A 26,168-nucleotide genomic window follows, 5' to 3' on the forward strand; every position below is an offset into this window, starting at 1 on the left:
GCAAGTGTCCAGCCTACTGAGGGGCGGGGGGGGGGGAGGGCTGAGAAAAGCTCCTAAAAGAGCCATGGCCAAAAAAAAGCGTTGAGAATGGCTGATATAGAGCATGTCCTGCTTTTTTTTCCGCACAATCTGTGGCAATCATTCTGCAGATGCATGCTCCAAGTGCTTTGGACACAGGAAAAACATGCTAATCCAATCAATACAAAGGAGCAAAAACATGTTTGGCTTGGTGAATCAGGGAGGCAAAATATACAAGCCTGGGACACAGGAGAAACAAGCCCTGCATCAGTCCCAGACAGACTGAGACAAGGAAAGCACCTCTTTTTAAACTGTCCTTCCCACCCCCACCGGGTACATTGATGAAATAGATAGGGGGAGAGACAAAGTGTTTGCAGCCAAGGCCCCAAGTCAAGCAAAGTACATCAGGAGATACCTGTTTTGTATGTATTTTCATTGATCCTTTAACCCAAAATGAAGATGATGCAGGAGGAAAACAGTGTGGGAATGTGCCAGTGCCAAAGGTTTCAAAGCTCCTGAGAAACAAATAGCTTTTCAAAGTTTGTTTCTCCTGCTCACAGTTTGCAAATCAATGGTGATTCAAACAGAGAGCTGATCAAACATCTGTGGTTAAAATTTGATGGTAGAAATTGGTTCCTTGGGAAAGTGTGTGCTTCTATTCCAATGTTTCTTTCAGATTGTGACTCAATGACAGCCATAGGGCTACTAGGCCAAAGGATTCCCACATGAAGATAAATAACACATCAACAGTTCAGTTCATTTCTAACATCCCATTTCAGTTTCCCATTAGTTTAAGAGCAGTCCTCATCTAGGGAAAGGTAAAAACTACAAACCACCTTAAAAAGACGGATTATACTTTTTCCATTTAGAAGGAAATGCATCCAAATTGTCTGACTATATAGAGGGCTAGCAAAGCTTGCTTGTCTTTCTGCACCTAAACTAATGTATTTCCTGTGGGTCCCACAATGGAATGCTACTCACTTGTGGCTATGATGTAGCATGCAGGTATTTACAAGTTTGTACAAGGTTTTTTGGGGGGGAGACTTGAAAGGATCATTGAAGATCATTGGGGAAATGTATAGTGCACTTAGAAAAACACAAGTCTTTTGGAGGGAGGAAGAAACCTTATCCTTCCATGACTGTTTTATAATACAATGTTGACTCAACTATACACATATTCATTTGTTCTGTGGGTTGTATATAGAGATGGGCACAAACCAAAAAAAGGTACTTCTGTTTGGTTCGGGGTTCGGTGCAGCTCCCAAACTGATTGTTGATCTCTGCTCGCTTCGAGAAAAAAAAATGGCGACCGCTTCGCCGGAAGATCAGAGGAGAGAGCCAGGGGGAGGGACTTTGCAGAAACCGCAACAATGGTAACACACAGAACTTTTCCGCTAGTGTTGCAAATTGGTTTCAAGAGTGTAGCACTTTCCGGAGGGTGAATCCACTTTTTGGGATTTCCCTGAAAAGCACTACGAAGTGCTTTTTGCGGATCGGTTTCAGGAGTGTGGCAGATTGTCTACGACGTTGTGCATAACCGCATTTTTGTAGCGATTACAATTTGCCACACTCCTGCTACAAAGAAGCTGTGCGGAATGGCTCTGAATCAAGCCAAACAGGCTCTACCCAAACTGAACCAGTCGGCAAGTTTGTTTCCCCCTTTTTCCTGGCTCCAACTCACCATGATCAGAAGAGAGCGGGCAGGGATCACCCTGCAAGGGACTTCCATTCTACCTTTCTTGAGGCCATAGCTTACCACCACTGGAAGAAAGGGGAGATTGCCCTGGAAGGGACCTCCCTTCCACATTCTTAAGGCTGCGGCTTACCACCACCAGGAGAAGAGGGGAATTGCATGAGAAGGGACTTTGCTTCTACTTTACTGCCACTGGGAGAAAGAGGGGGGTCACCTGGGGAAGGGGCTTTCCTTGCACCTTTCTCTTGGCTGTGACTCTTCGCCACTAGGATAAAAGGGGGTTTTCCTGGGAAAGGCCTTATCTTCCACCTTTCTCCTAGTGGTGGCTTGCTGCAGCCAGGACAAGGGTGGGTGGGTATCACCTGGGAAAGGGCTAATTTAACCCTTCAGTTTTGCTCTTCACCTTTTCAAAGCAGTGGGGAGCAAAACCAAAGGGTTAAACCTAAGTGGCAGCCTCCATACTGTTCAGCTATTAGGTTTAACCCCCTTCAAGGATCGCTGCCTTGTTGTGGCAAGGGGGCTTGCGTAGTTCAGTGAAGCTATGAGCTATGCCGTGCAGGGCCACCCAAGACGGACAGGTCATAGCTGAGAGCTCTGACAAAAGGTGATCCACTGGAGAAGGCAATGGCAAACCACTCCAGTATCTTTGCCATGAAAACTCTATGGACAGTTCCAATAGGCATAACGATATGACGCTGGAAGATGAGCCCCTCAGGTCAGAAGGTGTCCAATATGCTACTGGGGATGAGCAGACGGCTAGTACGAGTAGCGCCAGAATGAATGAAGCGGCTGGGCCAAAGCCGAAAGGACGCTCAGTTGTGGAAGTAACTGGTGGCAAAAAGACAGTCCGATGCTGTAAAGATTTTTATTCCATAGGAACCTGGAACGTCAGATCCATGAATCAAGGCAAGCTGGATGTGGTTAAACAAGAAATGAGAAGACTGAACATCGACATTTTAGGAATCAGTGAACTAAAATGGACAGGAATGGGTGAATTTAATTCAGATGACCATCAGGTATACTACTGTGGACAAGAATCTCGCAGAAGAAATGGAGTAGCATTCATAATCAATAAGAGAGTAGGAAAAGCAGTCTTGGGATACAATCCCCAAAATGACAGAATGATCTCAGTTCGAATCCAAGGCAAACCATTCAACATCACAGTGATCCAGGTCTACGCCCCAACCACTGCTGCTGAAGAGGATGAAGTTGATCAGTTCTATGAAGCCCTACAACACCTTCTAGAAGCAACGCCCAAAAATGATGTGCTTATCATCATGGGGGATTGGAATGCTAAAGTAGGAAGCCAAAAGATAACCGGGATAACAGGCAAGTTTGGCCTTGGAGTACAAAATGAAGCAGGGCACAGGCTGGTAGAATTTTGTCAAGAGAATACAATGGTCATAGCAAACACTCTTTTCCAGCAACCCAAGAGACGACTCTACACATGGACATCACCAGACGGTCAACACAGAAATCAGATTGACTATGTGCTCTGCAGCCAAAGATGGAAAAGTTCTATCCAGTCAATAAAAACAAGACCAGGAGCTGATTGTGGTTCAGATCATGAACTTCTTGTTGCAAAATTTAGGCTTAAATTGAAGAAAGTAGGGAAAAGCACTAGGCCACTCAGGTATGAACTAAATCATATCCCTGACGAATACACAGTGGAGGTGACAAATAGATTTAAGGAATTAGATCTGATAGACAGAGTGCCTGAAGAACTATGGACGGAGGTTCGCAACATTGTACAAGAGGTAGCAACTAAAACCATCCCAAAGAAAAAGAAATGCAAGAAATCAAAATGGCTGTCTGAGGAAGCTTTACAAATAGCTAAGGAGAGAAGGGAAGTGAAAGGCAAGGGAGAAAGAGAAAGAGAAAGATACACCCAATTGAATGCAGAATTCCAGAGAATAGCTAGAAGAGATAAGAATGCCTTCTTAAATGAACAGTGCAAACAAATAGAAGAAAACAATAGAATGGGGAGGACCAGAGATCTTTTCAAGAAAATTGGAGATATGAAGAGAACGTTTCATGCAAAGATGGGTATGATAAGGGACCAAAATGGTAGGGACCTCACAGAAGCAGAAGAGATCAAACAAAGGTGGCAAAATTATACAGAAGAACTATACAAGAGCGAGCTTAACATCCCTGATGACCACAATGGGGTAGTTACTGACCTGGAGCCAGACATCCTGGAATGTGAAGTCAAATGGGCCTTAGGAAGTCTGAGCAACAATAAAGCTAGTGGTAGTGACAGCATTCCAGTTGAACTATTCAAAATCTTAAAGGACGATGCAGTAAAAGTGCTACACTCAATATGCCAGCAAATTTGGAAAACTCAACAATGGCCACAGGATTGGAAAAGGTCAGTTTACATTCCAATCCCAAAGAAGGGCAATGCCAAAGAATGTTCAAACTACCGCACCATCGCACTAATTTCTCATGCTAGCAAAGTTATGCTCAAAATCCTACAAGCTAGGCTCCAGCAATATGTGGACCGAGAACTTCCAGAAGTACAGGCAGGATTTCGAAGAGGCAGAGGAACTAGAGATCAAATTGCCAACATACGCTGGATCATGGAGAAAGCTAGGGAGTACCAGAAGAACGTCTACTTCTGCTTCATTGACTATGCTAAAGCCTTTGATTGTGTGGAGCACAACAAATTGTGGCAAGTTCTTAAAGAGATGGGAATACCAGAGCATCTTATTTGTCTCTTGAGAAATTTATATGCAGGTCAAGAAGCAACAGTGAGAACTGAACATGGAATCACTGACTGGTTCAAAATTGAGAAAGGAGTTCGGCAAGGCTGTATACTGTCGCCTTGCCTATTTAACTTGTATGCAGAGCACATCATGAGAAATGCGGGATTAGAGGAGTCACAAATTGGGATCAAGATTGCAGGGAGAAATATCAACAACCTCAGATATGCAGATGATACCACTCTAATGGCAGAAAGTGAAGAGGAACTAAAGAGCCTGTTGATGCGGGTGAAGGAGGAGAGTGCCAAAGTTGGCTTGAAACTCAACATCAAGAAAACAAAGATCATGGCATCCAGCCCTCTCAATTCCTGGCAAATAGAAGGGGAAGAAATGGAGATAGTGACAGATTTTATTTTCCTGGGCTCCAAGATCACTGCAGATGGGGACTGCAGCAAAGAAATTAAAAGACGTTTGCTCCTGGGGAGGAAAGCTATGGCAAATCTAGACAGCATCCTAAAAAGCAGAGACATCACCCTGCCAACAAAAGTGCGTTTAGTCAAGGCTATGGTCTTCCCAGTTGCAATGTATGGCTGCGAAAGTTGGACCATAAGGAAGGCCGAGCGTCAAAGAATTGAGGCTTTTGAACTCTGGTGCTGGAGAAGACTCTTGCGAGTCCCTTGGACTGCAAGGCGAACAAACCAGTCAGTCCTAGAGGAGATCAGCCCTGACTGCTCCTTAGAAGGTCAGATCCTGAAGATGAAACTCAAATATTTTGGCCACCTCATGAGAAGGAAGGACTCCCTGGAGAAGAGCCTAATGCTGGGAGAGATCGAGGGCAAAAGAAGAAGGGGACGACAGAGAATGAGGTGGATGGATGGAGTCACTGAAGCAGTAGGTACAAACTTAAATGGACTCCGGGGAATGGTAGAGGACAGGAAGGCCTGGAGGATCATTGTCCATGGGGTCGCGATGGGTCGGACACGACTTCGCACATAACAATAACAATTAGGTTTAAATGGCTGGCCTCAAACAGCCAAAGTGAACCACCCAAAAGTATAGTAAATGTTCGCAGAAGGAGCCTTCCCCAAATATCGACTCCTGAACCAATCCAAGTTTGGTCTGAATTTTGGTTGATAAACCAATTTGTGTCCATCCCTAGTTGGTCTGGGTTGTGAGTGGCGAAGGGAACCTCCCCATCCCTTCAGTTAGGGAGTGTAGGGAATGAGGAGTGCGTTTATTCACTTTTTAAATGTCCTGTATGTTTAAAAATGCTGTAGTGTGCTGGTGGGATTGTTAATTTACACATTTTAAGGTGTAATTAGTTAAATAACCTTGAGTTTTTGGTATTAAAAAAGTGACTGGTGTTCTCGACCACTTCATCTCCCCTGCTTGGATAGTACTAACATGCTGGGAGGGCCCAAGAGAGGAAAACAAGGCAAACTGGATGGTTGCCAACTCTCCAAGTGGGACCTGAATATCCAGTGTTTTAACCCCCAAACATTAGAAATGTAGCTGAGGTATCTCACTGTCCTTCCGGAGGGTTACTCAAGTCAGTGAGTTGTGGCAGTGACAAAGGAGATAGGCCCCACCCAGGGAAGGAAGGCTTGAACAGGACCCTAAGGCTTGGTATCACCCAGGCAGGTGGCCCGTTCTGCCACAACACTCTTGACTCTTCCATCTTCCTTTAGTTGTGAGGGTAGGTGATGATTGGGGGAGGGCCTCACAAATGGAATAGCCTAGAGTCTCTTTCCATCACCACATCTCCCTGAATTTCAGGCTTGCGGTCCAATTCCAAGAAAGCTCCACTGTGTATGCATACACTGAATTGTAAGGCTTACAATCTTATTTTTATACAGTTAGCATTCATGATTACCCAAAACAGTTATTATATTCAATATTTTATTATACGAGTGTGGCGATTATCTATATTACCCCTTCATTAGCTTTTAAAAACTCAGAAAAAGGGCAACTATTATGAACAATTCTACTTACATAAAAATATCCTTGTCAAAAAAGTAGCTAGGCAGTTATAATTCTGCATGTGTTTGAAAATAAAAAGTGGGAAACTTTGAACTGAAAATGGCTATATATCATTGGGATAAGGGACACGTTGTGGAACAATTCTTATACATACAGCAGATTCCTTAGGTATTGAATACCTTCTATTCAAGGGAGCATTGCAACAGGATCCTTAGTGGGTCTTATTCTGTGAGGCAAAAAGGGACAGATCCAGAGATCTGACCTCTCTGTACAGACCAGTCATTGATGGTCTGATCAAAACAAGAGACTCGATTGATATACTGGGCCAGGCACATATTGTCAGTGTGAACTATGTGGGGGAATCCTCAGCATCTTTGATCGGTACACTTGACTGGGTACTTCCTTATTTCTATTGTCAAGGTTGATTTTTTTTTCCCTCCCAACTGCCACAACTGAACTGCATGCCAGATGTGTTACATACTACAGGGCCTTCAGCTTGCCTTTTAAAAACAAGAGAAAGAGATTGGTTACTCACCCCTTTCAGTGTGATGATTTGGCACACCATCAGATCTTTTTCTTGCTCAACCTGTGACATATCTCAGTGAAATGGTGATAAATGGAGGGATTGTATGAAGACAGTCAGAGCAGTGAAGCCAATGTTGAGGAGGATCTGGCTTCTGTTAAGAAGATATCAGGATCGTTGTTGTTTTTTAATTGTTTTGTTTTTTGGGTTTGTTTGTTTTGTGTTTGCAGTTTTAATGTATTGGTTGGCTATGTCAGCTGAGTTGTTTAAAAATCAAACCTAGACATTTCCTATTGAGAAATACCATTATTGATTTCAGGGGTTTAGAAGGGAAGAGAAATGCATCCCTGAGCTCACAGCATATTGACTAACAACAGACTCTGTTGAGCTCTTCATCAACAGGAGCAAAGGACAGAAAAAGACAGCCATGTATTTCTTCCTATAGTTATTTATTAGCAACTGGGATTAGATGCAGTATCCTGTATTCCTGAAAACTGAAGGGGGAGGCCATTTCTCCTCGCTCACCCCCCCCCCATTGCTTCACTCCCTATGCCATTTCCAATGTCTGAAAGGCTATAGAAACAAAACTGAAGGAGGCTTAATGGGCTGCCATTGGAGGAGAGAAATGGGAAAAATGGATGGTCCTCTTAAGAAATGTTAGGGACCCTTAAGTTTTAGAATTATGTGGTTCGGTAGATATCCTGCACCTTTGTGGGCCAAATTACATATCATGCTTGACTTCTGTGATCACAATTGCAGATATCCTTAAAAGTACCATTTTGGGGAAGGAAGTGATATGGATTGAGAAGGGGATTCACTTTTCCTTCTCCAACAACACTGTTTCCTTGATCCTAAGGATTTCCTAAGGTCTTCTCAAACCACTGTCTGGACAGAAGGGACATAAATATATGATCCTAGAGTACCTTCTGAGCAACCTTGCTTGAAGTTCTGGTTTCTGTCTGGTTGATGTCTGGAGAAGAGAACTCCAGGGTATATTACCTTGAATATCCTGAAGGAAGAAAGGCAAGATACTTATTTTGCAATACTTATTTTTGTTATGCTTCCCCTGACTCCTTTAAACCCAAATTAGAGAAAAAGGCTGGTAATCCCCCCCCTGATTGAAGTAACCCAATGGTTCATTTCTGACTGGAAAAAAGGCACTAGGGCAGAGAGACAGATTAAGGGGGGGATTGCACAGGAAAATCACTACAAGAATTTTTTTCTGAAGGTTTTCTTTTTTCAGAAGATGTTTCCATTCCAGTTATTCTTTTCTGATTATCAAGGATCCGTGCTTCAGAGCCAGTTTAATGTAGTGGTTAAGAGTGGCAGTCTCTAATCTGGAGAACCAGGTTTGATTTCCCCACTCCTCCTCCACATGCAGCCAGCTGGATGACCTTGGGCCAGTCTCAGAGCTTTCTCAGCCCCACCCACTGTTGTATATGCAATTCCCCGGAGGACCAGAGCTTGAGATCCGAGCTGGGATCATAAAACACCCAATCAAGAACTCGAGATCCCAGCTGGGGATTGTAAGAACAGCAAATGGGGAACAAGGATTACAATTGTCCTGTAGCCAATGAAATACCAGAATTAACAGCCAATGAGAGGTCTCTGCTTAGGGCTAATAAGGTTACTGGGCGGAGAGATCCTTTTGTTCTGTATATAAGTTGGGGCTGTTGGTGGATTTTCCTCAGTACAGCTTTGCCTCTGCTTATATCATGCTAAGGTCTGATTAAGGAGCTGATTGAACTCCCAGTGTCCTGGCTTCCTTGAACCCACAAATTTCACACCTATCTCAAAGAGTGTCTATTGTGGGGAAAGAAAAGTTAGACAATTGTAAGCTGCTTTGTGACTCCTTTGGGTAGAAAAAGGAAGGTACAAAAAACAGATCTTGTTCTCCCCCGGTACAAGTTATCATTTCCTGAACTCTAGGACTGATTCCACATGGAGGCGCAAAACTCGCACTGCCTCCTGCTTGCGAATGTGCAGAGGACCATTTTAAATGTTAGAAAACAAAAAGATAGAAAGGCAGAACCATTTTTTTGAATAAGCAGAAGTGAGAATGTAGTTCTCCTGCACACTGAGACATAGGAACTGATCCAACTTTTAGCTTAAGTTTTCTGTTAATATTTGTAATGTAGAACAGGTACTTGCATGATAAATCTTCCAGAGTTCACACCAGTATTTTCCCCTATTGGTTCATGTGATGTGGTAGGCATGTTCTGCTTTGTATTTTGTCAAACACATTGCTCTTGAAAACATCTCCCCCCCCCAGTAATTCTGAAGACAATTAAACTATCATATGAATACTTTTGTAGAGTGCTACCCCAACAAACGAAATTAGATATACCTCTAGGCATGTACATGTTTATACTGAGATATACATGCCAAGGGAGATTTTTCTCCTTATTTATATACACCACTGTAAAAGAATGCATAAACAACCTTCATTAAATTGAAAAGTACATCAAAAAGAACAAAAATATTGAAAACAAAGTTTTCAATAAATATTTGATAATATTCAAGGAAATATTAAGAAATGTCCAGATATCTACCATTCAGAGTCTAATCATTAGACTTTATTGATTCCAAAAAATTTTTTTTTCTTAATTTGCTATACCATAAGACAATGTGCCCTGCTGGACAGAATCATATCAATTATTAGCAATTGAACAATTTTAACTGTAAATGACTAAAACATTTATTGTTGGAGATTTTTAAAAAAGATTTAGGAACTGCATCTCAGTTACCAGGGCTCCCAGTCCAGTGATCACCAAATATAATAATTCATCAGTAATACTTAAAACTGTATAATATTTTTCACAAATGTAGCAATATGGCAAACCCAACAAAATTCCCAGTAAAAATATAATTAATTAATTTGTTTATTTATTAAATATCTAAACCGCCCTTCTGAAGCCAGTTCTGGGCAGTGTCCACATGGAAGGAGGAAAGACGGGACTAGAAAAATAAAGCAAAACAATGCCTTCTGTAAATAACATAGTTCACTCTGCCACCTCATGCTAAGAAAAGCAGCTAGTAGTCAGAAAGCTAAGGGATGGATGTTTAATTGAGGAGCCACCACAGAAAGGACTCCTACCACCATGTTATATAAAATACTGTTTTATATACGAAATACTAAAAAACTCAAGGCAGCTCTTTAAAGAACATCTAATGATAACAACATGTAATAAAATGGAAATATAATTTAAAATCCCCCAAAGCCAAAAAGAAGTGCTCCACCTCATACCACAACCTCCAATTATCCACCCACCCACCCAATAATAATTCTTCTGCCATGTAAAAGCTCTGCCAAATAGCACTACCTTGCTGTGCTTTCAAATGGTTAGCAGTGAAGGAGCAACCATTACCTCCTCCCCCAATACAACAGCAGTGCTACAATCAGGAGGGCTTTCACTTGACCATGTTCTTCATTACAAAGAATGGGCAGATACTTCAGTGATGTTTACACACCTCTGCCTGATTAAACTCTTTATTGACAATTTATATTTTCACGTGGCATTTTATTCCACCATTTAATAGAATGATCTCCAAAGACAAATGCAATCCTGTATACATTACTTGGGTGTACACCCCATTAAATCTAGTGGGGCTTTCTTGGGAATAACATGCTTAGAATTGGACTGCAAATCTACTTTGCAATATGCACTATTTGCTTCATGCCTCAGTAAATGCATTAATCTTTAAGACACCATGGCACTTTTGGACATCAATGAAACTTTAAAAGTTTTAACTATCATCCCCCACCCCCACAAGTAAATTCTTTTGTCATGAAATAGTTTCAGGACCTAGTGCAGTACAGATTTGGACCCCTAAGCTCTTCCTCTGCAGTATCTAACATGTGCATTTTGTCCCTGCACACTATCAGGACGTGCTCTTGAAGATACACCAAAGTACACATTCCATACAAGAAGCTGCAGGTTTCTGGCAAGAGATGAAAAACTTCATTGACAACATAATTTGGATGTATGTGAGCAACTTTCCTTGCTATCATCTCACACTTTCTCAGAAAGAATAATTCTAGCAATGCCCGGACATCAAAGCGAGCTTTCTTTTTTTATATTCACCTATCTCCTGTGAACTTTAATACACTCAATAACTCTAAATGACAATAACTTCCTCCTTGAACTATCTCTTGACATGCCATAAGATTCTTACGTCTTTTGGAGTGCTTCTGAGGACATGTCATTCATTACAAAAGATCTGTGGAACTACAGAAATGGAATATAAGGATACATCTTCTTGAACTTTCAAAAGCATTTACTAAAGCATCAGGCTTTCCTTCCCATTTTCCTCTTCTCTCTCCTCTTACCTGAAAGCTGTAGCCATTTCAACTCCCACAGGCTGGCTTCACTTCCATATCCATCTACCTGCTGATTACATTCTCCATTGGTGATGAGGCCGACTGCTTCACAGAGACTCACAAAGACCTTAGTGCCAGATATATACATGGACAACTGTCTACCTTATTACTAAAGAAATACAGAACCTTCTGGAACTAAGAAAAGAGCATGGAAATGATCTCAAGACAGGTTGATTTGTGTGTGTGTGTGTCCAGTTCAGTTCTTCTAGATGGGGAAGCATTTCGATTTCCCAGAACATTCAGTAGCAGATCTTAAAACTGCTGTATATGAAAATCAATGCTACATTGAAATTCATTTACAAATTTAATGGCATGAAACTCATGGGATTGCCAGCAGCAGCAACCAGTGGGAGGCTGGAGCAAAGTGGGAATATGGAGAAGCACCAGCAGCACAACAGAACTATGTAACTTCTTGGGAACCCCCAAAAGTGATGTCATGTCTCTCTAGGAATGTCCAGCAATTCCTAGAGAGTCTCCAGCAGTTCCTAGAGAGGCATGACATCACTTCTAGTTTCTCCTGGGAAGCGATGTAATGCTTTTTAAAATTTTGTTACCCAGCAGCTGCCAGAACAGTGGTGAGCAATGGGAGCAGGGGGGTTGGGAGATTTCTTGCCCCCATTAAGTACCTAGCAACCCTACTTTCTCATGACACAATTTTCCTTCTTTCAATGTCTGTCATGCTATCATAATGCTAGTGAGCCACATACACACAAACTAGATTTTATATTCAATTTGCATAGTAGTGTGACCTACCTACAGCTGTTACTTGCATTGCCAAACTTGGGACACAAAGTTTGTTTTTCTTTTCTTTGAACTCTGGGTACACACTTATCCAAGTATGCGAGGGCTTCCTATACAGAATAAAATGGGCTCTGTGTCACAAATGATACCACAACATGTTTTGCTTCAACAGATTATTGTAACCACAGCATTGGAATGAATCTGCCTGGATTTAGACCTGGGTTTCTACATTATGTCTTTCCCCAAATTGTATTTGTTTATTTCAAATGCAGAATGAGAAAAATATAATGGGTTTTATCAAGCAGGAAGGACACACACCTATGAGAAATAGTGGGGTTTATCCAATCGCCCTCCAAGCAGCCTCCCTCCATCCTAAGGAGCCTCCAAATTAAGGGGCTCTGGAGTGGCGGGATCCCACTCAGTGTAATCTTGAGGATCAAAAAGTAACAGCTTTTATATACTGCTTTAAGGATCTATTCCAATATACTGTAATGGCATGGGAGACACTAACCCTTAGTATAATCCCATACTGTTCAACAAATGTGATTATGAAGGAAGCACGTGGGTGGTTTTCCCACTTTGTCAGGCAATGTTTGAACGGGAAGATCATAGCATTTGTCATACAACCATATTTACAGGAAAAGAAAAGCATAAGAAGTCACTACAAGTCATGGCTTCCATACTACTGTGGATAAGGGTGAATGAGCCTTATGCTTAAAAAGGAATAAAAAGGATGCCAAAAGCAAAGTTTACAGTGAAAAGAAATAGAAAAAATAAAAAAGAGAAATTACTTAGAAAGAAGTATTGAAATACTTTCATCTATTTTTCTCAGGCCATTATTGCTCACCTTGCGGTGCATTCACAAATGCATTAACTGGAAAACTGCAATTTAGTTGAGCCGGCCAGTGTCTCAAAATAATTTTAAATACCAATGAGATGAGTTTATGATAGCAAGTCTCCTCTGAAATGATTGTGAAGCTCATATTTGTACTGGCCTGGCAAGAAATAAGAGAGATATATGTAAAAGATGATGGCTGTGATTGTTTCTTTGGAAATTATTCATCTAAGAGCATCTTGGTATACATTAAGGCATCAAGTAAATTGGCACTCACTAATCTGGAACTCTATTGAAATAGCTCAAAGACTATTATTTTCTCCCATTTGATGCACAAGGTTCTTTGTTCATACCCAGTAATGGGTGGATGTATTCCATCAAGAGAGTGACACTATTCAAATATTTGCTGTGAGGCACAAGCAATTTCCTATCTTCCTCCATTACCTGTTAACCCCATTACAGTGGATCTCCAGACCCATACTGGAGATAATGAGAAAATACGGCTATCTTTCCTACTGGAGAAAAAATACTGTTACAATAGGCAAACAGCTTTGTAAAGCTATCACAGATGGATAGTAATTTCAATTTTACATTGCCACGAAGATTAGCTTATGGATGCTACGCTGTGGAAATTTCATGTGAGGCTACCAAGATACAGGCCCACACAGATAAATCTTAATATGTGTTTCAGTTGAATGGAATGAATGAAAATCAGGAAGAGCTGGATCTTTGTGGTTTGTTTCTACTTGGTGGAGCTACCTGTGTATGGGGATGTGGAATGGTATAGTAAAGTTGATCTCATCTGCTCTAAGGAGCTAAGTTGCATGGTATTTGGATGGGAGAACTTTTCAGAGAAAGGCAATGGCAAACCACTTCTGCCTGACCACTTGCCTTGAAAACTCTGGGGGGGTTGCCATTAATTGTGACTGCAATTTAATGGCATTTTACACACTTACACACACACCCATAAATATTTACAGCATAATCCTATGCAAAGTTACTCTAATATCAATCAGTTCATTTAGACTGGAGTAGCTCTGCATAGGATTGCACTGTTAATGTAAAGTAGAAGGAATCAAGCCATAATTAGCAACTATGAAAATGACATTCAAATAAATGCAAAACTATTGGCAATTGCCCAGCAAAAGATGACCTACAACCATCTAATATTTTCAGAACAATGTAACAGGTACAGAGATCAAGGAATATGGACATAACAACATTTTTGTAGGAGTATTTCACGAGCCAACAGAGGGGTGGTTTTAGACATCTGAATATACTTCCAGGGGAGAACCAGCTTGGTGTAGTGGTTAAAAGTGGTTGCTTCTAATCTGGTGAGCCAGGTTTAATTCCCTGCTCCTCCACATACAGCCTTGGGCTAGTTGCAGAGTCATGTCAGGGCTCTCTCAGCCCACCTACCTCACAGGGTGACTGTTGTGGGGAGGAGGAAGTGAAGGTAATTGTAAGCTGCTTTGAGAAAAGTGGGGTATAAAAAACAATTCTTATTCTATAACTACCCAGCAAAATGTGCATGCCATAGTGAGGACATAGACAAAACTTTAGCAAAGCAGGGAATTAATCCCTTCCATTCCTCCAGCAGGAAAGCCTCCCTTGTGTCCATTCCATGGTTTGTGTTTGCTAAACCTGAGATCAAGCCTGCAGCTACAGAAATATCCTGATCATGCTCCTCACATATCCAAAGGCCTCTCAAGCAACAAGCAGGAACAATGTTCCTCCCTTACCAAGCCCAGAGGACCCAGGCATGCATGGGAAGTGTAACATTGCTTTGAGATATTCTTCATCCTTATTATGCACATCATGCTGTTTCAGTATGCCTAGAACCTGTCAGAAAGGAGACTAGTCGGGTCCAGACTATTTTAATTCTAGTCACTACGAAGGATGCTAGCCTAAATCCCACAGGAATGAAATGCCATCTCATCCATACTGATATCCTTTCTCATTAACAGTTGCGTTATGGATTTTGACTGTAAATCACTATTTAGCATGTTTTGACACAGTAGAATCAAGAGTTTACTTTTATTTTGTCAATCTGCAGTTATGCAGGGTTTTTTCCCCCCACTTTCTGGCTGTTTCGGCCTTGAGAAGGATTTATGAATCAATGGCTTTGTGCCCAGAATAAATACCAGAACAAGTAGAACAGAGTTTTCAACAATGGTTCTTTGAGATGCTCAGGGCTGTCTTCCATTATGCCTTTAGAGAACACAAATCAGAAGGTTTGGTAAATGTATGTGTTGGCCTGTGAAATACCTTCTACATAAACTGGCCACACCCTTTAACTTCAGAATCTCTAAGATTTGGAATTCAGTGAAATTTGTTTTGTTGTTTGTTTGTTTTTCAGCAAAGCCCCATCTAAGAAGAACTCCCCCCCCTAAAAGTCAATCTAGGTAGAATAGGAATGTTGTGTATGCTTATATAGGATTGATTTCTATGAGCTATGCCAGTGTTCTGGGTATCTATTCAAATATTTTGTTTAATTAGATCTGTAGTGATCAGATTATTTTTTCAATAAAAGTTTGAATAAATACATTGACAGTCCATTGGCTGGGAAATACAGGGTTTCACTTTGAACCAGAACAAACATATAAACAAAGCTCAGACTGAAGGCTATGGCCTGCAAATGTTGAATGTTTTAAGGAAAGAGTCAGTTATCGAGCAGCATGGTGATTTAATGGTTAATGTGTTGTTTTAATTCAGTCAGAGAAGTTTAAATCTATATGTGGCTATTTAAAATAATGTCTGTTCACAGGTAGGTCATAGCAACTGCCATAGTTAAACTCACCTCTCTTTTTTTGCACAAGCACTAAAGAATTCCGCATTCAAATATTGTAATTTTGCCAGATTACTCTCGGTTCTTCTGAAATGTAAGTTTTATATAGCATAAGAAAAAAAAAAGTTGGTTCTTATATGCTGCTTTTCCCTACCCGAAGGAGGCTCAAAGCGGCTTACAGTCGCCTTCCCATTCCTCTCCCCACAACAGACACCCTGTGAGGTGGGTGAGGCTGAGAGGGCCCTGATATCACTGCCCGGTCAGAACAGTTTTTTCAGTGCCGTGGTGAGCCCAAGGTCACCCAGCTGGTTGCATGTGGGGGAGCGCAGAATCGAACCTGGCATGCCAGATTAGAAGTCCGCACTTCTAGCCACTACACCAAACTGGCTCTCCTAAGACTTTAAATTAATACATGTATAACACACCAACATATGTAAAATCTGCTTGAAATTATATTACCCATGGTAGTGTATCCACAAATGAGAACTGGTATAATTTATTGCAAATTGGTGCACAAGGAATTTAATCCTGTATCATAAATATATTATCACTTGGCAGGAAGATGTCAATAGATAAATTTAACACTTCCTGAAATTTTACTTCAAGACTTCATCCTTCCAGTTACACCTTATATCATTATTGCACTTTTACACGTCTAGACTCTAGTGCAGAAGAATTTCACACATGTCAGGAAGTCAAATAGCCATCAACAGTGCAATAACCAGGCTTGATGTATGGTACCAGATGTATAGTATTATCCTTTGAATCTAAAGACCTTTTAAAGGAAAAAGACCAAAGCCTGGAAGTGCAATTAATTTTCCTCTGAAATGGATCCCATTGCCTGAGTGTGTTAATAGGAGTCCCCTTTGTCAGAAATGTCAGTAATATTGGAGCTTCCATGTTGGATTTGTGGCTCATATTACACAGTAAGCCTCTTTGAGGGAAGTGAGCATGTTCTGTAAAACACTGGCTTTGGTGTTGCCACTTTGTGGATAAATCATTGTTATGCGCTTGTCACTGTACATTATTTTGAAGAGGAGAACTTGTTGATGCAGTATGGGTCCTTCCCTCCACCCCTCACAAACCCATCATAACATTGGTCTGATTGCTAGACAGAATAAACTAAACATGAGAACATAGAATTTAGCCTCCATTTGGGGCTGCCACCTGGCTAATTTCTGAATGGTCAGTTTTGTGCCTTTTAAGAAATAAAAGTCTAGATAACAAAGTTTTGATCCCCCCCCCTTGGGAGTGATATTTTTTAAAGCCAAACTTAAAACATGATTAACTGTATGGATTAAAAAACCAACAACACAACTGATCTGTAACAATACACAGAAATGTGAAGACTGCAAACCACTTCTGGGGCACCATCTTATGAGAATGCAAAGCTATTGTTGTTGGAGCAGATCCAGGAGCATTTTGACACAGTACTTGTGCAACCCAGAAGGTGTAATCCAACCACATTTGGTAAAATCCTTGTCTGGGACAGCATGGAAGACTAACTAAACTAATAATATTACAACATGATCCACAGCCAAAGGTTTTAAGACCCAGTGGGGTGGAGCCTACCCCATCCTAACAAACCACTGCGCAAAGATTATTTATTTATATTTCTTTCCTTTGGGTTGAAGTTTGAAGGCCCCTTTCAATCAAAGGTGCTTTACTTCAGTTTAAATTTTGCTTCCATTGGAGAAAGATCTATTTAAGTTGGAGGAAGGCAACTTAGGCTAGAGAAAGGCTACTTGGAGGAAGGTTAGAGTTAGCCCATTCATAACAATGGGTGAGTTAAATGTATCCTGTTTCACAATAATTACACTGACTGAGGGCCATTCCGCACCAGGATCTATGTAGCAAATTGGTTGCGGAACGAAAAAACGCCATTTTAAATAGTGGAATTCGTTGTTATGCATACCTGCCTTTGTAGTGGAATCCAGTTGCGTTTCTATCGTTTCCCACAGGTTTCCGGTCTCGGCAAAAATCGCTAGCCAGGAAGCGATATTGCCGAGCTTTGTCCCGCCCCTGGCTGTCAAGCAGCCAATGGACGGCCGTTATCATGCTCCCAAAAAGCCCCTTTCCCTTTAAGGAAGGTTTAAAAACACACACACACGTTGCAACGAATCTGTGTTGATTCGTTGCAACGGAGAGACCCATCTAGCTAGCAGGTGGTGTTTGAGCTGCCATTTCATCGTTGCCATGCTCCCCCCGAGGGAAAAAAAATAACACCCCCCCCTGCACGGACGGGATTTTCGGCCAAAAATACAGTGAAAAATAAAGGGAAAATAAACCAGCAAACGGGGCTGTATGTTGCTTCCTGCTTGGTGCCTTAAAGCAGCTCTGGGGAGGGACTGCAGCCAGGGAAGCCTCGCTGGGTAAACGAAAGCTTGCTGGTGCGTTGATCTCTGCTCGCTCCGAGAAAAAAAAATGGCGATCGCTTCACCGGAAGATCAGAGGAGAGAGCCAGGGGGAGGGACTTTGCAGAAATCGCAACAATGGTAATGCACAGAACTTTCCCGCTAGTGTTGCAGATTGGTTGCAAGAGTGTAACGCTTTCCGGAGGGTGAATCTACTTTTTGGGATTTCCCTGAAAGCGCTACAACAAAGCGCTTTTTGCGGATTGGTTTCAGGAGTGTGGCAGATTGTCAACGACGTTGTGCATAACGGCAAAACAGTAGCGATTTCAATTTGCAACCATTGTGCAATTTTGAACGAGTGCGTAATGGCCCTGAATTTTTCTAGCCCTTCATGAGTTAAGACCCTCATGGTTAAAGGAACACTTTTATATTGATTGACCCACCAACTGACTATTTCAGTCCAATTTTTTGTTGTTGTTCTATAGGAAGATGCAGTTCTCCTCTGTCAGACCAATGGCATTATTTGAATTGTCCCCACTCTGTACAACCAACTCCCCAAGGAGATGCACAAGGCAGTCTCTCTAGTTTGCTTTTGCAAACACTGAAGAGTTACTTTGTTTAAGCTCATTTCCCTTGGCTGAGTGCCCAATGGGACTCAGTATATTTCCGTATGGGCCTATTTTTGGCAGCAAGAATTAGTGGAACTTGTTCCTGACTACATTTTATTAGTTTTAATAATTTTTCCCTTTCTTTGGGGTCTTTTTTGTAATCTTTGAACGCTAAGAGAAGGGTTCAGTTTTGTTAAAATGAATACCTAAATACAGTTAAGGAAGTATTCTGGTGACAAAAATAGTTGCCAACCTTCCATCCAGATACCAAAAATACTTGAAGGGTCAATTTAGACTGGGGGAATCTGACAATTATCATTGTTCTTTCTATAGATAGCGTAAAATGATGCAGTTGCATGAAGAAATAATGTTGCATCGGTATGTGAAAGGGACAGAGACAAACTGCAGCCTTCCCCATTACAAATTCCATCCAAATTCCATGCCACAATTATATTGGCCACCAAGATAATAAGTGCAAATGTTAGAACTATGTTAGGTTGCAGCTGAAACCCACTGCCATTACTTAGCCCTGGTTCATATTGAACTCCATGTGCAATCACATCTAATGAAAACTGTGACATTTAGGCTCAAAAAAAGTATATATGTTCTAATAAAGAGTTAGCTCCATCATAAATTGTTGTTTCGTGAATGGCAAATATTTTCCAAATAGTGTATGGGACGTGGAAAATACATGCTATTGAGCATCTTCATTTAAAATTCAAATATTTTACAGTAGTTGTCAATGTTTAACAGAATATGACAGCTGGGATAAATCTGCAGTCAGAATGTCTGACATGTCACAGTCAATATCTGAAACATTTAACTACTGACATGCGTTGGATGGCACCATGCGACAGATTCCAAATGCAACAGTGAATATTTGAAACTACCTGAGGAATGACTCAGGAACAGAAAGTCCCATTTCAAAGGCAAATTCTGAATCCAGATCGCCTAACACAGGGGTTAGTAACCTTCTATAATTGAAACAGCCAAATGATGTCAAAATTCAGGACAAGAAATATGAGCTGGTATAAGAAAGCCTATTTGTGTAAGTGAATGCAATTGGACATTCTAGTTTAGATTCTTTACCAAATTTAAAATTTGGTACTTAGAAAGGAATCCCCAGGGCTGAAGTGAAACTATGTCCCAGGACTATGTCCCAGGACTAACAACTAGCAATAAAATATGAAATTTGAGTCCAGTGGCACCTTTAAGATCAATGAAGTTTAATTATGGGCAGCTTGTATCCAGAATTACTTCATAGTTCTTAAAGGTGTCACTGGGCTCAAACTTTATTCTGTTGTTTCAGACCAACACATTTATCCACCTGTATTTAACTAAATACACCACTAGGACATCTTTTGCTCACAATACTCCTTTCTTGCAAAGGCAACATTGGAGAGGATTGGTTGCAAATTACCATTCTAACAACTATCAGCTGAGAGTCAATTTAAATTTTCCTATCATCCTACAAGTTTTCAGCTAAAACAGAGAAACAAACAGAGCTAAAAGCCACAGACTTGTTGGACTGGGAAAATAAAAGGCCAGAAGCTAAACTTTTTATGTCTCCTATCATAGATCACAGAAAAAATAGGGGCAATTCTATTTAGGAACTTGTTAAAGTACTGGCAATGCATCAAGGAGGAATAGGAGGGTGCAGTCTGTTTTTCCTTGCCAACTGTGTCAATTGACAACTATATTAAGATTAACACCTCTATTGCTGACAGCATTTAGGTTCTCTATATTATGTTACCACCAATTGTTTAACAGCTATAACAGCTCTTCCTTCTTCTGCTTTATTAACATGTCAAAATTTAACCTCCACTCTCATTTGCACCTGCAAGAATGTGAATGGGGGATGGATCATTTACTTGAAACTGGTGCCTTAGAGGATGTCATCTGAACAGGGTATGTGACTCCACTATGCATTATTCTATATAAATGTGCTTATGCATGTACATTGCACTAGACAAATAGGTACATGCATGCACACACATTAATGTGCTTTCCTAAATATATACTTAAGTGGATAAGAGTTTCATTTGAATTAGGTCCCATTAATATACTCTTGATAAGATCATCATTTTGCAGAGGAGTTGGCCAAATTATGTTATAATTCTGAGCAAGAATTCAACAAAGAGCCAGTATAAGAAAGGCCATTTGCGTAAATATAACTATACCACTTAGCGTTACTGATAAATGACATATTAATAACTATCATTTCTGCAGCCTAAACACTGGTTGTTACATGCCCTTTATTAGGAAGTAACACACATAAGATCCCACAATAAGTAGTATGTACACATAGGAGCATGCTGCACAACTGTTTAAGAGCACTAGTATATATTTGACGTATTTTTTAAAGAAAGCAAATTTGGTTCTGTACTGTACTTATTCTGTGGCTTTCCAGTCTTAGGTTAACAATCTGATTCTTTCAAAAAGGTTTTAACTTCTAGCAAAATGAATGTGCTTTAACTGCTATACTTGTTTCCCATTTGCTTTGGTATTTTTTATCCAGACTTTGTGTTTGTATAGAGTAGTTTTTACTTCTATATTTTTTTTCTTTAATCCATATGCTGCTTCATATGTAATTTCTTTTCCACAGAGGCTAACAGATGCTCAAATTAGTAAATAAATAAAGATTTGAATTCTACCTTTCCTGAGATGGTTCTTTAATTTCCAAATGAGCCATGAAAGAAGCAATGAACAATAACTAGTCGGTCCATGAGAATCATTCTGTTCCTGAGATGTAAATGGCTTCTGTTTTTAGGCTCCTCTAGGCTGTAGCCCATACCTTGCTAGATAGGGAGCTTTAAGGACTTGTGAAATAATCTGTTCCAAACTTTCTTACATTACATTGCTAAGATACATTGCTAGAGCCACCTTCTAACTGCAGTAGTCTATGCTAAACTCAAATGGTAAATTCATATTAAAATTCTTGGAGATCTGCTATTTGAAATGTACCCATGCTGTGCCAAAGAATATGGTTTGTCAATCTGACTGTCAGTCCAAATCACCAAGCTTGAAGATATCCAGAAAATAATGAGGCAAAAAGCATTCTTTCCTTTTAAAAAAACTATATCTTTTTCCCAAGCTACATGAGAAAAGGAAAAAGAGAAGATAGTTAAGCCTCAAATCACTGAAAAAGAAGGGGGAAAGGAGAGACCCAAAAGGTGCTCAGGAGGTAGCATATTCATTATATATGAAGCAAAAATTGTCATAATTTAAGGATTCTTATAACATGAACATTGCTTTTAAGACCAGCAAAGATTTGTTCGTGTGAGCTTTCGAGTGCAGGCACTCTTCCTCAGACTAAATGAACAACCATCATAAGTGCAGAGCTATAAGAATTGCCTTATATTATTAGGCTGATGATGTTGGTCCATTTGTCCTTTTGGTGAACTCGATGAAGGAAGTCCAATAGAAAATATATTGAAGATGATTCTTCCTGAAACAACTTTTAACTGGTATGCTATTTTCCCTGCAATTAAGAGGAGAGAGAATGAAAGTATCCATTTTAAACTTTAAACTTTTTCCTTGAATCAATACCTTCCAGGCACCCATTTGTCAATGAGCCTCTCCTACTCCTGCAAGAAACAGTGAACTCAAAGATATAGCCAGGAGATATTTTAAAAAGGACTAAGTTAAATGCTCTGCAAGCATTTATTATACATTCACCAAATGGCATCTGGGGACTGGGATGGAGTTTGGGGAGTATTCCAAATATAATCAAAGTCTACCTTAACCTCCAACTCCAAAAAGAATTTTGAAATAGGTAGTGTGTATATATGTGTGTTAGTATTGATAGAAGGGAAACCTCACAGTAAGCCAGATGACATCGGCTCACTGGGCCTACCTCAGAGAAGGACCAGTTGTTTTAGACAACCGCCACAACAAAACATTAGACTTCTTGAAGAATTTAATGCCTTTGTGAAGATGAATAGACTTGAAAAAGAACCCTTATGAATTCTAATTAATACTGCAATCCTGAGTCATTTGGCTGCAGAGGTATTTTCTGCTCCTAAGGGGAGGCCTCACTAATTAAAACAATTCTTTTCCTATTAAAGTGACGAGGGAATCATTGTTGCAAAAATTAAAACACTTCTCACAATTAGGCACCCTGCAGAGTGATGAAGCTGTGAAAAATTATTTAAAATTGTTAAATATTAAATAAAGGCTAATATTATGGAAATGCAGGGCTCATCTGATGGTAATCCTTTGAGAGTACAAGATTTCTTACATCAAACAAAAAAGCAGCATAAGGTTTGGGAAATAGGCAAAAGAGGCTTAAGGACAGGAAAAAGACTTTGCTTCTTGTATGAAGACCAAAGTGTTCCCAATATGCCAATGCTTGGCATTTCTGTAGGAAATAATGGATACCTCCAAACCAGTGCATCTTCTGAAGGCTCAAATAACAGCTGTGAGAAATCCAGAGCTGCTCCAAGAAAATGCAATATGTTACTTGGGTGGAAAATTACCATTATTGTCAAATCAGTTATTTTTTTTGGCACAGATTTGTTTTCTAGGCATATGTGTTTCTCAGACCATCTGTTCCTCTCAGGTCTTCTGCATCATAAGGGCTACTGTCCGGAAAGGATTTGTGATTATCCACATGAGAGTTTTATAAGCCCTTCAGCCCATGGCCACATAGGGTTGTCAGCTCCCAGGTGTGGCCTGGAGATCTAGAATTATTACTGATCTCCAGACTACAGAGAACAACTCTCCTGGAGAAAATGGCAGCTTCAGGGAGTGGACTCTGTGATATTGCACCTGTGCTGAGCACCCACCCCCACTGCTCCCCAAACTCTGCCAACCCCAGTTTCCATTCCCAAATAAATCTTCAGTATTTTCCCAGCCCAAATCTGGCAGTCTTATATATAATCAAATAAATGTTTATACAAAAAATGTAAGATGAAAATACTGCCAACAGTTATTGATTAATAACACCGGGACATGAAAGCCACACGAAAACCACATATTCTTAGTATTTGTTACCTATCGGAGATGCGCAATTAAGGCAATTTATAATGTAAAAATATGTACACACTATAAACAGTGACACTCAAAAAGAGTTAAAATATTCAACATTTAAAAAAACAAAGAGCAGCAAATGTCAAAGATATCTCTTGGAGTATGTCAGTGAGTGAGACATTCTACAAACTATGTGCCATCATGGAGAAAGGCCTGCTTTGCATTAAATAGAATATGCTTCTTGAATCAAAACAACAATTGTGTACTATAAACAAGGTTTTTAGTCCCGTGGCACCTTTAAGACCAACAAAATTTTATTCAAGGTACAGGCTTTCTTATGCAGGCACACTTTGTCATATCCATCCATCCATCCATCCATCCATCCATCCATCCATCCATCCATCCATCCATCCATCCATCCATCCATCCTTGCTTTTATTAACCGTGTCCTGATTTTAATAGGTATAGTTTATTGTATTGTTGATGTTTAGTAGTTTGTTCTATTAAGAAAAGTGTAGATTGTTGGTGGACAAACTAGCCTGTAAGGGAAGGATATCGAGCAGGAGCAGAAAAAGACAGAGAAAAAAGTAGACCAAAAGTAGACCATAATGGTGTTAACTCCAGGCTGTGAAATACCTGAAGATCTTGGGGGTGGAGCCTGAGAAAGTTGGGGTTTGGGGATGGGAGGGATGGAGTATAATGCCATAGATCTAACCCTTCAATTCTCCGCTCCCAGTTTGCTTGCCGAAACTAGTTTCCTCATAGTGTTACTAGCATTTTAAAGAGGGAAAAGACAGGTTTTAAACGGACACAATCGATGCTGTATTTGTGTTCCACTGGGCTTTTCTCATCCTTTCTCGCAGCTGCATTTAACATGTGGATTTAGAATCTAAAAATAGACCCGGAAGGCAGCCATATGAAATGGCTTACTTGAAAGTGGTGTAATCAATATTTCTGAGGTAATAATGAAAGCGCATTTGGTGTGTTTTTAATTACACACGTGTTTGTTAAATTCTGTGCCCTTTTCAATCCGATATGTGCTTTTTAAATTCTGTGTTTTAGTCAGTGCATTAAAAAAAAAAACCCTTGTTAATTGGACGGTTATGCTGTGTTCTCTTGAAACTGCCTGGAGTAGAGAGGATGGGAAAATCATAAATACTGATTTAACTCTTCGAGAACCAAAAAGGTTGAACTCTTGAAGAGCAAAAGTCTCTGCAAGAGTTGTCTAAATGTATTATGTTAATAAATACAATAATTGCCCCCCCCACCCGCATCCTTGCATACAGGCACTCTACATTTTGTGTGGAGGAGTGGTGCATGCTGGGAGAATTCTGTTCTGTTTTGTCAGTGTCAGTTAGAGTCACTTAACAGAATCTCTCTCAATCAGTTAGCCAGTGTGTGACTCTGCCTCCATGAACTTCTGTGTCTGAGGCTGTCAGTATCTCAAGTTACTGTAACAGAAAGAAGTCTGTGAACAAAGGAAAATTTATCAGACTGAATCTATGTTTGTTTTACAATTTAACCAAATGAGAAGAAAAAAGTGTGTCAGCTGTTCAAGAAATGATTTTCGTGTTTCTTAACTGTGTATATGAGCCTCCGGGGAGGGCGGTATAGAAATATAATAAATAAATAAATATATAAGTAAACAAGTAAACTTACTCAAAGAAAATGGAATGGCCATTTCAAGATAAAGGATAACTGATCAAGTGCAAAACAAGCTGATCTTAACTGATGTCTCAAATAAAAACTTTCCCGCTTACTCCCCTAGGGATTCTTTGACGTCTGACTATCACAGAGATTTATTCTCATATTCAACCAGGATATTAGTTTAAATCACTCCAAAATTCAATGTTTGCAACAATAATTATGTATGATGGTAATATGTTTTGATGTTTAATAGCTTCAGGAACAACTATCATAAATGAAAAAGAACAGGAGAGATATGATTCAGAATACATGAAACATTAGTTAAGACAGAGGCAAGTGGGTAGCCATGTTGGTCTGAAGCAGCAGAACAAATTCAGAGTCCATTGACACTTTTAAGACCAACAAGGTTTTATTCAAGGTATGAGCTTCTGTGTGCATGCACACTTCTTGTATCTGTATCTAAGGAAGTGTGTGTGCACACAAAAGCTCATCCCTTGAATAAAACTTTGTTGTTTCTTAAAGGTGCCACCAGATTCTAAATTTGTTCCACTACTTAAGACATTGCTTAAGGATCTGATGGTACCCCTCATTTGGTTTTGACCTTGCTTTCCAACATGTAGTATCACTTGAAGGTCTTGCAGAATTATTCCATGAAGCGAAGCACAGCATTAGTACTGATATAAGATGAACTGACAGCACAATAGACCAGAGGTCCCTAAACATTTCGATGTCATGGTACCTGCTAGCAACTTTCCTGGTGCCCACCACAAGTTTGTAAGAAGTGGGTGGGGCTACAGCCTGGCAGGATCTCTGACTAGCCACTGAAGATCTCACTGGCCATGGAGATTAAAATAACATTGTTGCGGTGGTGGCTGCCCCTACAGTGTGAGTTTTATTTTGTCTCTCACTCCTCCTTCCCAGTGTATT

General features: G+C 40.2%; 1 protein-coding gene across 10 annotated transcripts in view; it reads right to left on the reverse strand.

Annotated features, from left to right (window-relative positions):
* The window catches only part of SLC24A2 (solute carrier family 24 member 2), a 165,887-nt gene extending 140,974 nt beyond the window's left edge, over positions 1–24,913 (reverse strand). Inside the window, exons 1-6 of one of the 10 annotated variants that reach the window (XM_077345168.1) lie at positions 24,231–24,860; positions 15,674–15,748; positions 12,886–13,033; positions 12,051–12,148; positions 7,840–7,925; positions 6,929–7,070 (exon numbers count right to left, since the gene is read on the reverse strand). The gene's annotated coding sequence lies outside the window, so the exon portion shown is untranslated. The other 9 variants (XM_077345171.1, XM_077345172.1, XM_077345170.1 and 6 more) reach the window with 9 other exon arrangements.
* Between the last annotated feature and the right edge of the window lie 1,255 nt (positions 24,914–26,168).

Source organism: Paroedura picta, chromosome 7 (assembly GCF_049243985.1).
Source record: "Paroedura picta isolate Pp20150507F chromosome 7, Ppicta_v3.0, whole genome shotgun sequence".
Taxonomy (NCBI): domain Eukaryota; kingdom Metazoa; phylum Chordata; class Lepidosauria; order Squamata; family Gekkonidae; genus Paroedura; species Paroedura picta.